This window comes from Trachemys scripta, chromosome 2, assembly GCF_013100865.1.
Source record: "Trachemys scripta elegans isolate TJP31775 chromosome 2, CAS_Tse_1.0, whole genome shotgun sequence".
In the NCBI taxonomy this organism is placed as follows: domain Eukaryota; kingdom Metazoa; phylum Chordata; order Testudines; family Emydidae; genus Trachemys; species Trachemys scripta.
In genome coordinates, this window is record NC_048299.1 from 221,239,272 (window position 1) to 221,249,409 (window position 10,138).

Genomic DNA, 10,138 nt, shown 5'->3' on the forward strand with positions numbered 1-10,138 from the left:
GGGGGGGGGGGGCGCAGAGGCTGTTTTTGTTGTTCCCACAGGGACGCTGCATGTCAGCCTTGGAGCAGGGGGCGGGTTCCTGGGGCTGGGGTCTTAAAGGCACAGGCCTCCAATTCCTAGCCTGTCAAAGCTTAATCTACGCAGCTCCTCTCTATCCTATACAAGTGTTGCAGGGCCAGGGCCGCCCAGACAGGGGCGCCAAGTGGGGCAATTTTCCGCAGGGGCCCCACGAATATGTCGGAGGCTGCCCCCGCCTCCGTCTTCCCCCGGTGTCTCAGCGTGCCGCGTCCGGGAGCGGCCCTGGCGCACTGCAGCGCGGTGGCTCCAACGCTGTCCGGGGCCGCTCCTGGTCGCAGCACGCTGAGGCTCCAGGAGAGGGGGTAAGCGCCATGGTAAGGGGTGGGGCACCCCCCCCGACCCCATCCTAACCATCACCATCACCCAGCAACAGCCCATTATGTAATTGTAAATGTATACATACCATTAAAGCATTTAATGTTTTTAAATAATGTATTTAGTGTATTTTCAAATTATTACAAATTAATTTTTGAATGTATGTCACTGGTTATGTTTTAGATTTCAAAATACATGTTACTATAGTATTGCAACTTTTTTTATGGAAGGGGCCCCCAAAATTGCTTTGCCCCAGGCCCCCTGAATCCTCTGGGCAGCCCTGTACACGGCTACGTTATTGATCCAGCCAGGAGACTGAATGCGGTGAAATATTGTACAGACACTCCCTCCCTCCAACTCTGCCTCTCACATTTTGAATATGTAAAAGTGTCTTCTATCAGTTTCTATGCCTATATGAAATCACTGCAGTTCATTTCTCTTATATAACGTGCTGAGTTGCTAACTCCCTCCCAGAGCCCATATGTCGGCACCCCCTCCTGTACCCCAATCCCATGCCCCAGGTCAGAGCCTGCACCCCTCACTCAAACTACCCATAGCCTGCAACCCTCCTGCACCCCAACTCCATCCCAGAGCCTGCACCCCAAAAAGGGCTGGATTAACTTTTTGTGTGCCTGGTGCTAAACATATTTGTGGTCCCCCAGGGGGGAAATGGGGACATGGGGCATGGGGGGCAGAGTCCTCAGAACGACGGGCTGGCCGGGGGCAATGGGAGATGGGTCATGGCATGGCAGGAACAACCCTGCTCCACCCAGCCCAGTACAATGGCACTGTTTACAAACCGGGAGCTGCCAGACGCACACTGGCCAGCCCGGCCCTGTGCTCCCATCATGCTTCTTCCCCTTCGGGGCGGGCCCATGCCCCCAAGGGTGATACCAGAGTGGCCCCTTTGGTCGATCTGCTTCCTCCTGGCTAATGTGACAAATTGATCTATTGTACGATTGAGGCGCGCTGTTTCACGTATTTGTGTGTGAGTCCGTGAAAAGGGAAGTAAGCTTTGGGGGTACGGAGCATGCCCCTGAGCCCAAGGTGGGACGAGAGTGGCCCCTTTCATCAATCTGCTTCCTCCTGGCTAGCATGCCCCTGAGCCCAAGGTCATACCAGAGTGGCCCCTTTCATTTTTTCCACTGGCTTCCGCCTTCCTTATTTCCAACGACTTGTCTGCTCATGCACCTGTCACTGGTCCATGGGGTTGCGAATCAGGAGGGATGGGGTTTGTGGTCAAAAACACGGTCTGCTTCCTCCTGGCTAATGTGCCAAATTGATCTATTGGTCAATTGAGGCGCACTGTTTCACGTTTTTGTGTGTGAATACGTGAAAAGACCCCCACAAACCCCCATGCCCAGTGCTCTCCCACAGACCACTCCGAACCCCCCCCAGATCCTCTCACTGCCCAGTGCCCCCTAGTTGTAGACCCCCCACAGTCCTCCCACAACTGCACAGTGCCCTGCCCCTCCCCGCCCAGAGCCCCCCCACAGATTCCCTCACTGCCCAGTGCCCCCCACCGCCCCACTGCCACAACTGCACAGTGCCCCACCCAGACCCCTGCACACTTCCCAGTGCCCCAACACACACAGATCTCCCCACCCCCCACTGCACAGCACCCCCCCCAGACCCACTAGAGACCTACTCTCCCACACCCTAACCCCCAGCCACAATACCCGGCCCTGATGGGAGGTGACTGTGTCTGCCAGGCTGAGCCGGCAGCGCAGCCAGAGCTTGTCCTGGGGCAGGATAACTCCGGCCCTTGGGGGTGCAATCAGCCAGGCTGGAGCAGGAGCAGGGCCTACCCGGGCCAGGCTCCCTCAGGACCCACATGCCTGGCAGGACCCAGCTGAGCCTCCCACACTGTCCCCCTCCCCCAGCCGTCCTCTGGGACTGGCTGAGACTGGCCCAGCCTCTGCACCAATCCCAGGTGGCTCTTTCCCTGGGGAGGCAGGTGGGGCCCCACAGGTCCCAGGCAGTGGAGACAGCTCAGAGCTGGAGCAGTGCTGGGGAGTGGGGCATATCCCTGGGACATGACTCCTGAGATCCCACCCACAGCCATTGGCCCCATGGCCAGCAGCCCTGCTGAGCCCACATGGTGGCCCCCAGCTGCTGGGTGATGAGCCCCCTACAGTAGCGGCATAGCCAGGTTCTAACATCAGGGATTTCTTGTATTATGTATAGTGAGTGTATTATATAAAAAACAGGTAGTAGGGTTTACAATGTTCTAACAAGAGATTATGCTATTATCATTATCCAGTCAACTTGCACACCACTATTTTGAATTAGTGATAATTCACAGAGAGAGCAAGAAGAAAGCTGAATTTAGAGAATAATTATTAAACAGATTCTTGGTTATTCACTCCAGTCCATAGCACACAGCACCATAAACCCAGTAGAATCTGGCCAAGAGAATATTCACCTCAAATTGTCATCTGCTACACTCCCCCACCCCCCGGCCCATTCCCAGTAACCACTATTCAGCAGGTCCGCCCAGAGGGGGGGGGGGGCAAGTGGGGCAATTTGCCCCAGGCCCGGAGTTTGTCGGAGACTCCCCACACTTCCGTCTTCCCCCATCCCATCCCCCGGCATCCTGGATGTGGCACGCTGAGGCTCCGGTAGAGGGGGTAAGCGGCATGGTAAGGGAGGGGCCGGACAACCCCCTGACCCCATCCCCCCACAGCCATGACCCCCAGCTCCAAGCCCAGCCCCTCTGAGCCGGACACCCCCCTGACCCCATCTCCCCACATCCCTGAGCCCAGCCCCTGTGAGCCGGGCGCCCCCCAACCCAGAGCCCAGCTCCCCCCGAAGCCCTGGGCAAGCAGCACCTCCCCCAGGCAGCGACAGCCCATTTGCACCAACCATCACCATCACCCAGCGAGAGCCCATTATGTAACTGCAAATGTCTACATCCCATTAAAGCATTTAATGTTTTCAAATGTTGGATTTAGTGTATTTTCAAATTATTACAAATTAATTTTTGAATGTATTTCACTGGTTATTTTTTACATTTCCAAATACATGTTACTAGAGTATTGCAACTTTTTTTTATGGAAGGGGCCCCAAAAATTGCTTTGTATATGATGCAAATTGGAAGAGTAAAGTCAAAAAAATCCCTTTTCACGGATTCACACAAAAAAAAGTGAAACAGCATGCCTCAATCATGCAATAGATCAATTTGGCACATTAGCCAGGAGGAAGCACAGTGTGAGTGTTTTCAACCACACACTCCATCCCTCCCGTTTTGCAACCATCCCCCCCCAGAGGAAGCAGAGTGTGAGTGTTTTCCACCACAACCCCATCCCTCCCATTTTGCAACCATCCCCCAGAGGAAGCAGACCGGGAGTGTTTTCCACCACAACCCCATCCCTCCCGTTTTGCAACCATCCCCCAGAGGAAGCAGACCGGGAGTGTTTTCCACCACAACCCCATCCCTCCCGTTTTGCAACCATCCCCCCAGAGGAAGCAGACCGGGAGTGTTTTCCACCACAACCCCATCCCTCCCGTTTTGCAACCATCCCTGGACCAGTGACAGGTGCATGAGCAGCCCAGTCATTGGAACTAAGCACGGAGAAGCCAGTGGAAAAAATGAAAAGGGGCCACTGTGGTCTCACCTTGGGCTCAGGGGCATGCTCCGTTCCCCCAAACCTTACCTCCCTTTTCACGGATTCACACACAAAAAAGTGAAACAGCATGCCTCAATCATGCAATAGATCAATTTGGCACATTAGCCAGGAGGAAGCAGAGTGTGAGTGTTTTCGACCACAAACCCCATCCCTCCCGTTTTGCAACCATCCCCCCAGAGGAAGCAGACCGGGAGTGTTTTTCACCACAACCCCATCCCTCCCGTTTCGCAACCATCCCCCCAGAGGAAGCAGACCGGGAGTGTTTTCCACCACAACCCCATCCCTCCCGTTTTGCAACCATCCCTGGACCAGTGACAGGTGCATGAGCAGCCCAGTCATTGGAACTAAGCAAGGAGAAGCCAGTGGAAAAAATGAAAAGGGGCCACTGTGGTCTCAACTTGGGCTCAGGGGCACGCTCTATACCTACAAACCCTACCTCCCCTTTCACCAATTCAATGAAAGTGGCCACTCCGGTCAGGAAGCAGATCGGGATCGTTTTTGACCACATACCCCATCCCCTCCTGATTCGCAACCCCATGGACAGGCGGTAGCAAGTTAACAAACAGTTTACCAAACTGCTACGCTGCGTGGCAGAAACCGCTCCCAGTAGCAAAAGGGGAGGGCAGCACTTTGTGCTGATACAATTACCGAGGGAGCGCAGAGCGGAGCTGCAGGGGGCAGCCGTCCACTGCCCAGGGCAGGCAGGGACGCTCCGGGGAGGAGATGCTTGGTGGAGGAGGCATGCGGGAGCGGCAGCCAGGGGCAGGAGGACGCTCTAGGGGAGGCGCGGGGGCAGCAGGCAGGACCAGGGGAGAGACCCGGCCCCGAACATTGGTGGAACTGGGCCCTGGCCCCTGAATTTGCTGGAGCCCGGGCCCCATGGGCCCATACAACTCACCACCCCTGAGCGCAGAACTGCCATATTAACAAATCAGTGAAGTCTTCTGTAAGATTAGATGATCAATGGTACTGCTCAGGCTGCTTCAGCAGCAGCAAGAGCACTCTTTAAAAAGCACTCTTAAAAGGTGGTGTCAATGCCAATGAACAGAATCATTTTAAAACTACAAAACCAACATGGAAATAAGAATCTCTGTTTCCTCACCCCCAGTGCACAATTTTTCTTGTTCTCCTGGACACCTTTGATCTATAGTTGATAAGTTTTAAAACATCTTAACCTTCAAATTGTGATCAAAAGAATTTGTCATTATACTTTCTTGTCAGAGGTTCAGCTTGCGGCCTGATACGATAATAGCCTCAGGGAAAGGAACTTTGGAAAGATATTTCTTCTTGTTTATAGGCAAACAGAAGAATTACCACACTTGGCAACTTGTACAGTGCACAGCTACACAACTCAAATTTTCTAAACTACTGGGAAAAAAATGTTTTTCTATTGAGAATTGGAAGCTGATGCTCTTTAGTATATTGCTTGAATTTTAGATCTTTGGAAAGAAACTCCATCAAGAAATTGTTTGAATTAACTGAAAATGTAGCACTTTCCTATGAAAACAAAACTTTGTATTGTAGCTATTTTACCTGGCAGAAACAAAATCTATTCTCAGTTATAAATATTCAGCCCTGCTTACTTCATTTGGGTCTCATGCCTGTGAATGAAAGTAAAATTTGGCTTTAAGAGGTGCTGGGCTTTAGTTTTGTTTAACACTAGAGTGCTGAACTAAAATTGTAACCATTCAGTTAAAAAAAACACCCCAAACTCATGTTAAATGATATTGCGAATGCATTACAGGTATTGGCACCTCTCCTGTGGTGCAGGTAGGATTTACTTTTCTCATGGGACTCTTATTTGGTTTTTAATGATTACGCCTATTTTATCACAACAGAGTGAACTGTACTTAAGAGTAATTTGATTTGGGTCTTACCTCACCAGTGAGTTTTGTAAGATGGGTGGAAGGGCTATTATTTTACACCCACAGAAGGAAGAGGAGGAACTTTGAATTGTCAAGTACACATATCTTCTTCCACTGTGATTGAAACAGGAGTGCCTCTTTAAAATACTAGCTTTCTATAAAATGCTGATGCAAATATAATTTGCTACTGACTGTCAGCACACTGTAAAGTAAATTCTTTTTATAATTTTGTACATCTTATAATACCTTTGTATTAAAAAAAGAAGTAAACTTAATATAACATTCTAGGTGGATCGTGCAGTCTTGTTTGTCTGTCTGTCTTAACTTTTTATTAAGAAAAATTTACAATTAAAGATTAACATACTATGTCAAACATTGCTTATTATTTAATCAGGATTGGGTTAATATTCAAAGAACCTGGCTAAAGATTCTGGCTTGCTGGCTGGAGAGCTATCCTCCTCCTCTGAGTATGCAAAAATGGGTGACCAAATTTCTGAATCCTCTTTTTGATGCTTCTCTTATGTACATACTTCGTGTGAAAGGTTTTGCATTACGAAGACAGGGGAAGATTGTCTAATATAATTTTAGGGCCTTCAGTCGTGTACACCTCTCCACTTCCCACGTGGGAAATTCCAGCTGTACTCTTTCAGATCACTTCATTCCTAAAGCACCTTATCCATTGGGTTGGACAATCTCACCTAAACCCACAGCTAGCAAGCATAGAAGAGCTACTGTAGTCTGACTCTGCAGCCCTGTGCGAAAACCTTACCTCCCAGATATTCAGATACCAATGCCAAGCTGTCCACAGGGTATCCAGAACAGGTTGTTCTGGTTGGCTTTGGCACAGCAAGAGGAGGTGCCTACAGTTCTGCCTTTAAACTCCTGCCAGTCTCCTTCTACTGAAGCTTCATGCCAAGAAGCGCATAGCAACAGGTGTAGTGGGGATCCATATCTTGGATTAACTCCATACTTCAAATTTAGAGGAGCTTGTGTACAATTCTTTATGAACAGGTAAGTAACCCACCTCCAAAAGATTGACTTCAAACATGGAAAAAGAGATGGAATATTAATATTCCCTGTCTAGGGAAAGATCACTGACATTGTGGTAGATGAAAATCATTAAAAGAAGTCCAGCAAGAAACACAGACAGTCTTTTATCTGGAAAGTGCTGAGAAATGTTCATCCTAATGGCACAACTGGTTCATTGCTTTCTTAATGATATTAAGGTTCTGTTTAGATTATTGATTAATGAAACATCAGATAACTCTGCTCAACTGGTGTTTATAAGATAGATCAGCACTGTATAGAATGGACTAATACTTTACCCAGTTCGGAGGACAGATATTCAGCTTACATTCTGATTCAAGTTGATTACAATTCTGTGGGTTTTTATATACTGCTTCTTTACTTCTGTTGCAATCGTGGTTACTCAGACCACACGTCTTAACCAAGTATTTCATTTTACCCTTTGCAGTTGGGACATGCGATACAGATGCTATGATATAGCTATAACTTTAGCATGGAGGTCACGGTGTTCATGGTCTAGTGAATTCAAGTCCATGACAAACCCACCCCACACTCCCCTCACAGCAGTGGCTCCTGTCCTGAGGGGCTAGGCCCAACTCTCCACTCTGGACATTGCAACCTGGTGCATACGGTTACAGCATCACTCAAGTTTGACACGTGCTTCCCTCTGTAGATGGAAACAGAGGAGTGGGGAGCCAAATTTGATTGGCACACTTTGCACATGGGGTCACAGCACCACTCAGGTGGGGTGTGTCTGTCCCTCTGTCTCTACCTACAGGAACCTGAGAGAAGACAAGATTTCAAGCAGGAGTGTATGATCAAGGGTACCAAAAGCAACTGAGGTCATAGAGGAAGAGGATGGAGCAGAGACAGGGCAGTGGTGAAAGGCAAGCTGAAATGTGAATTTTCTACACTTAGGAAAGAGTGAAATTTTGCTTGCATGTAGCAGTCAAGGCAGAGGGCGTAAAGCAGTGACACTCAATTAGATCTACCTAGGGGCTGATTTGTCATAAAATTCTCAAAAGGTGAGCCATTTGTGCAGACGGCTGACAAAACAAAAACTTCAGTTGCCAGTTAATAAAGACCTTGACTGCAACATAAGTATTATTGTTTCTATCTTTTAACAGAGTATAAAAATCAACATTATTACCTGTGTTTGTCATAATCTGTAATGGGAGAGGTGACAGTGATGATCTCTGGCAAGCTTTATGAAGAGAGTTTTGTAGGCGGTCAGGGCAAGGCACATGCACCGGTGAAGATGCTCATCTATCAGACAATTGTGCTGTTTTTTTTTATAATGCTCATGGTAGAAAACCCAGATTCACAGAGGTACGTTGATCCAAAGATCTTTAAAAGATAGAGGGCTAGATTCTGACTCTTCTGAAACTGGGCAGCATATTGAGTTCAGAAATCACCAAGTCCCACTCTTCTGAATCTTGCCTCCAAGACATCTGAGCTCTGGAGCCTTAATTGTTAAAGAACAGGAGTACTTGTGGCACGTTAGAGACTAACAAATTTATTAGAGCATAAGCTTTCGTGGACTACAGCCCACTTCTTCGGATGCATAGAGTGGAATATATATCTCCTCAATATTTATTCCACTCTGTATGCATCCGAAGAAGTGGGCTGTAGCCTGCGAAAGCTGATGCTCTAATAAATTTGTTAGTCTCTAAGGTACCACAAGCACTCCTGTTCTTTTGGCGGATACAGACTAACACGGCTGCTACTCTGAAACCTTAATTGTTTAGGAATTCTTGCCTCATTTTCATCTCTACCAACAATCCGTAATGTGGAGAAGTGCAATATCTTGCATGTTAAGACTGTCTGAAAGGCACACATTTTTTCAAACAGATCCCCGACACTGCTTGTACGGCCTTGGAACTGCAAGTTGAGGGAATTCAAGTGACCAGTAATATCAAACAGAAAAGCTATCTGTGACATAAAGAGAACATCATTCATAAATTCCAGGACCTTGCAAGCTTTGTTCATCTTGTCGTTTGAAAGAAATTCTATTATTTCTTTTTGAAGCACACAAAACCTCTTTAAGACATGCTCCCTACTTAACCCGTGAACGTCACTGTGCTGCAACAGGTCACTGTATTTGGCTGAAACATCTTGTTAAAAGAGCTTTAAAGAGACGGTGTTGCAAGCTAGAATTTGAGCATGTGTAGTTCATTAATTTCATCACAATACCCATTGTTTTTTCAAGTCCCCAGACAACTTGCCACATAGGAGAGTCTAGTGAATGATGCAGTGAAGTATATTTTATGAAGGGTGTATCACTGCCAAACATGAAGCAAAGCCCTTTTCTTTTCCTGTCGTGGAAGGACCTCTGTCTGTAACAAGCAAATTTATTTTCTGCAGATCTAAGCCCTCTTTTTTTTTCCTCCTTCAAAAAAGCTTTTTACCTTTTCAAAAATGACCTCTCCTGTGGTGTAGGTTTCTAATGGTATTAAGCACAAAAATTCTTCCTTGAAAATTTCACCATCATAAAATCTAAAACAGTGATCGCTGGGCAGTGTCACTTAAATCATTTTATATGTCCACTGCAAGAAACATATATTTGGTGTTTTTTAATCAGAAAACGGTGCTGACAAACAATTCCTCTATGACCTCTAATGAAGGCAGACTCCTGGTCTGAGAAACAGTCAGGTGGGGAGTCCAGAAACAATATTAAGTAGTTTGCAGATGGAGTCAACAGGGCCTGGTCTGCCACAGGTTATGGTAAGTGAAGAAGGGACTTAGAGTGTCTGTATATCAGAGCACCTTGTTTTAAATACAAAACAATGAAAAGCAAACCTTATTTCTAAGGGACCTGAATGACTTCACTTGGGGTGCAGAAGTTATCTCTGTCTTCTTGATGCCATTTGAAGGGGCAGTTGAATGGACCATAACTGAAAAGACAACTTTATTCCTCAGTTAATATAGTACAGTAGTTGGAGGGGACTTTTCAGTTTTCCATATGCATTTTGCTAGAACCTGTATTGACAACCTACTTTTGTTGTTAACATTGCAAGCAATAGCTAGAAAGAGAATCTACTTGGGAAAGGAATGCGTACACTATTCCATAATAATTCCTGAGCATTTAAAAACAGACAAATAAGTGGAGGGATTGTGGGAAAAGGGGAATATACTTGCACATGTGGTAGTTGTGCCCAGGTAGATGATTTTGGGAGAAGATTATTAAAGAGATTCATCTTATCGCAAAATGCCAGCTTCCCAGAG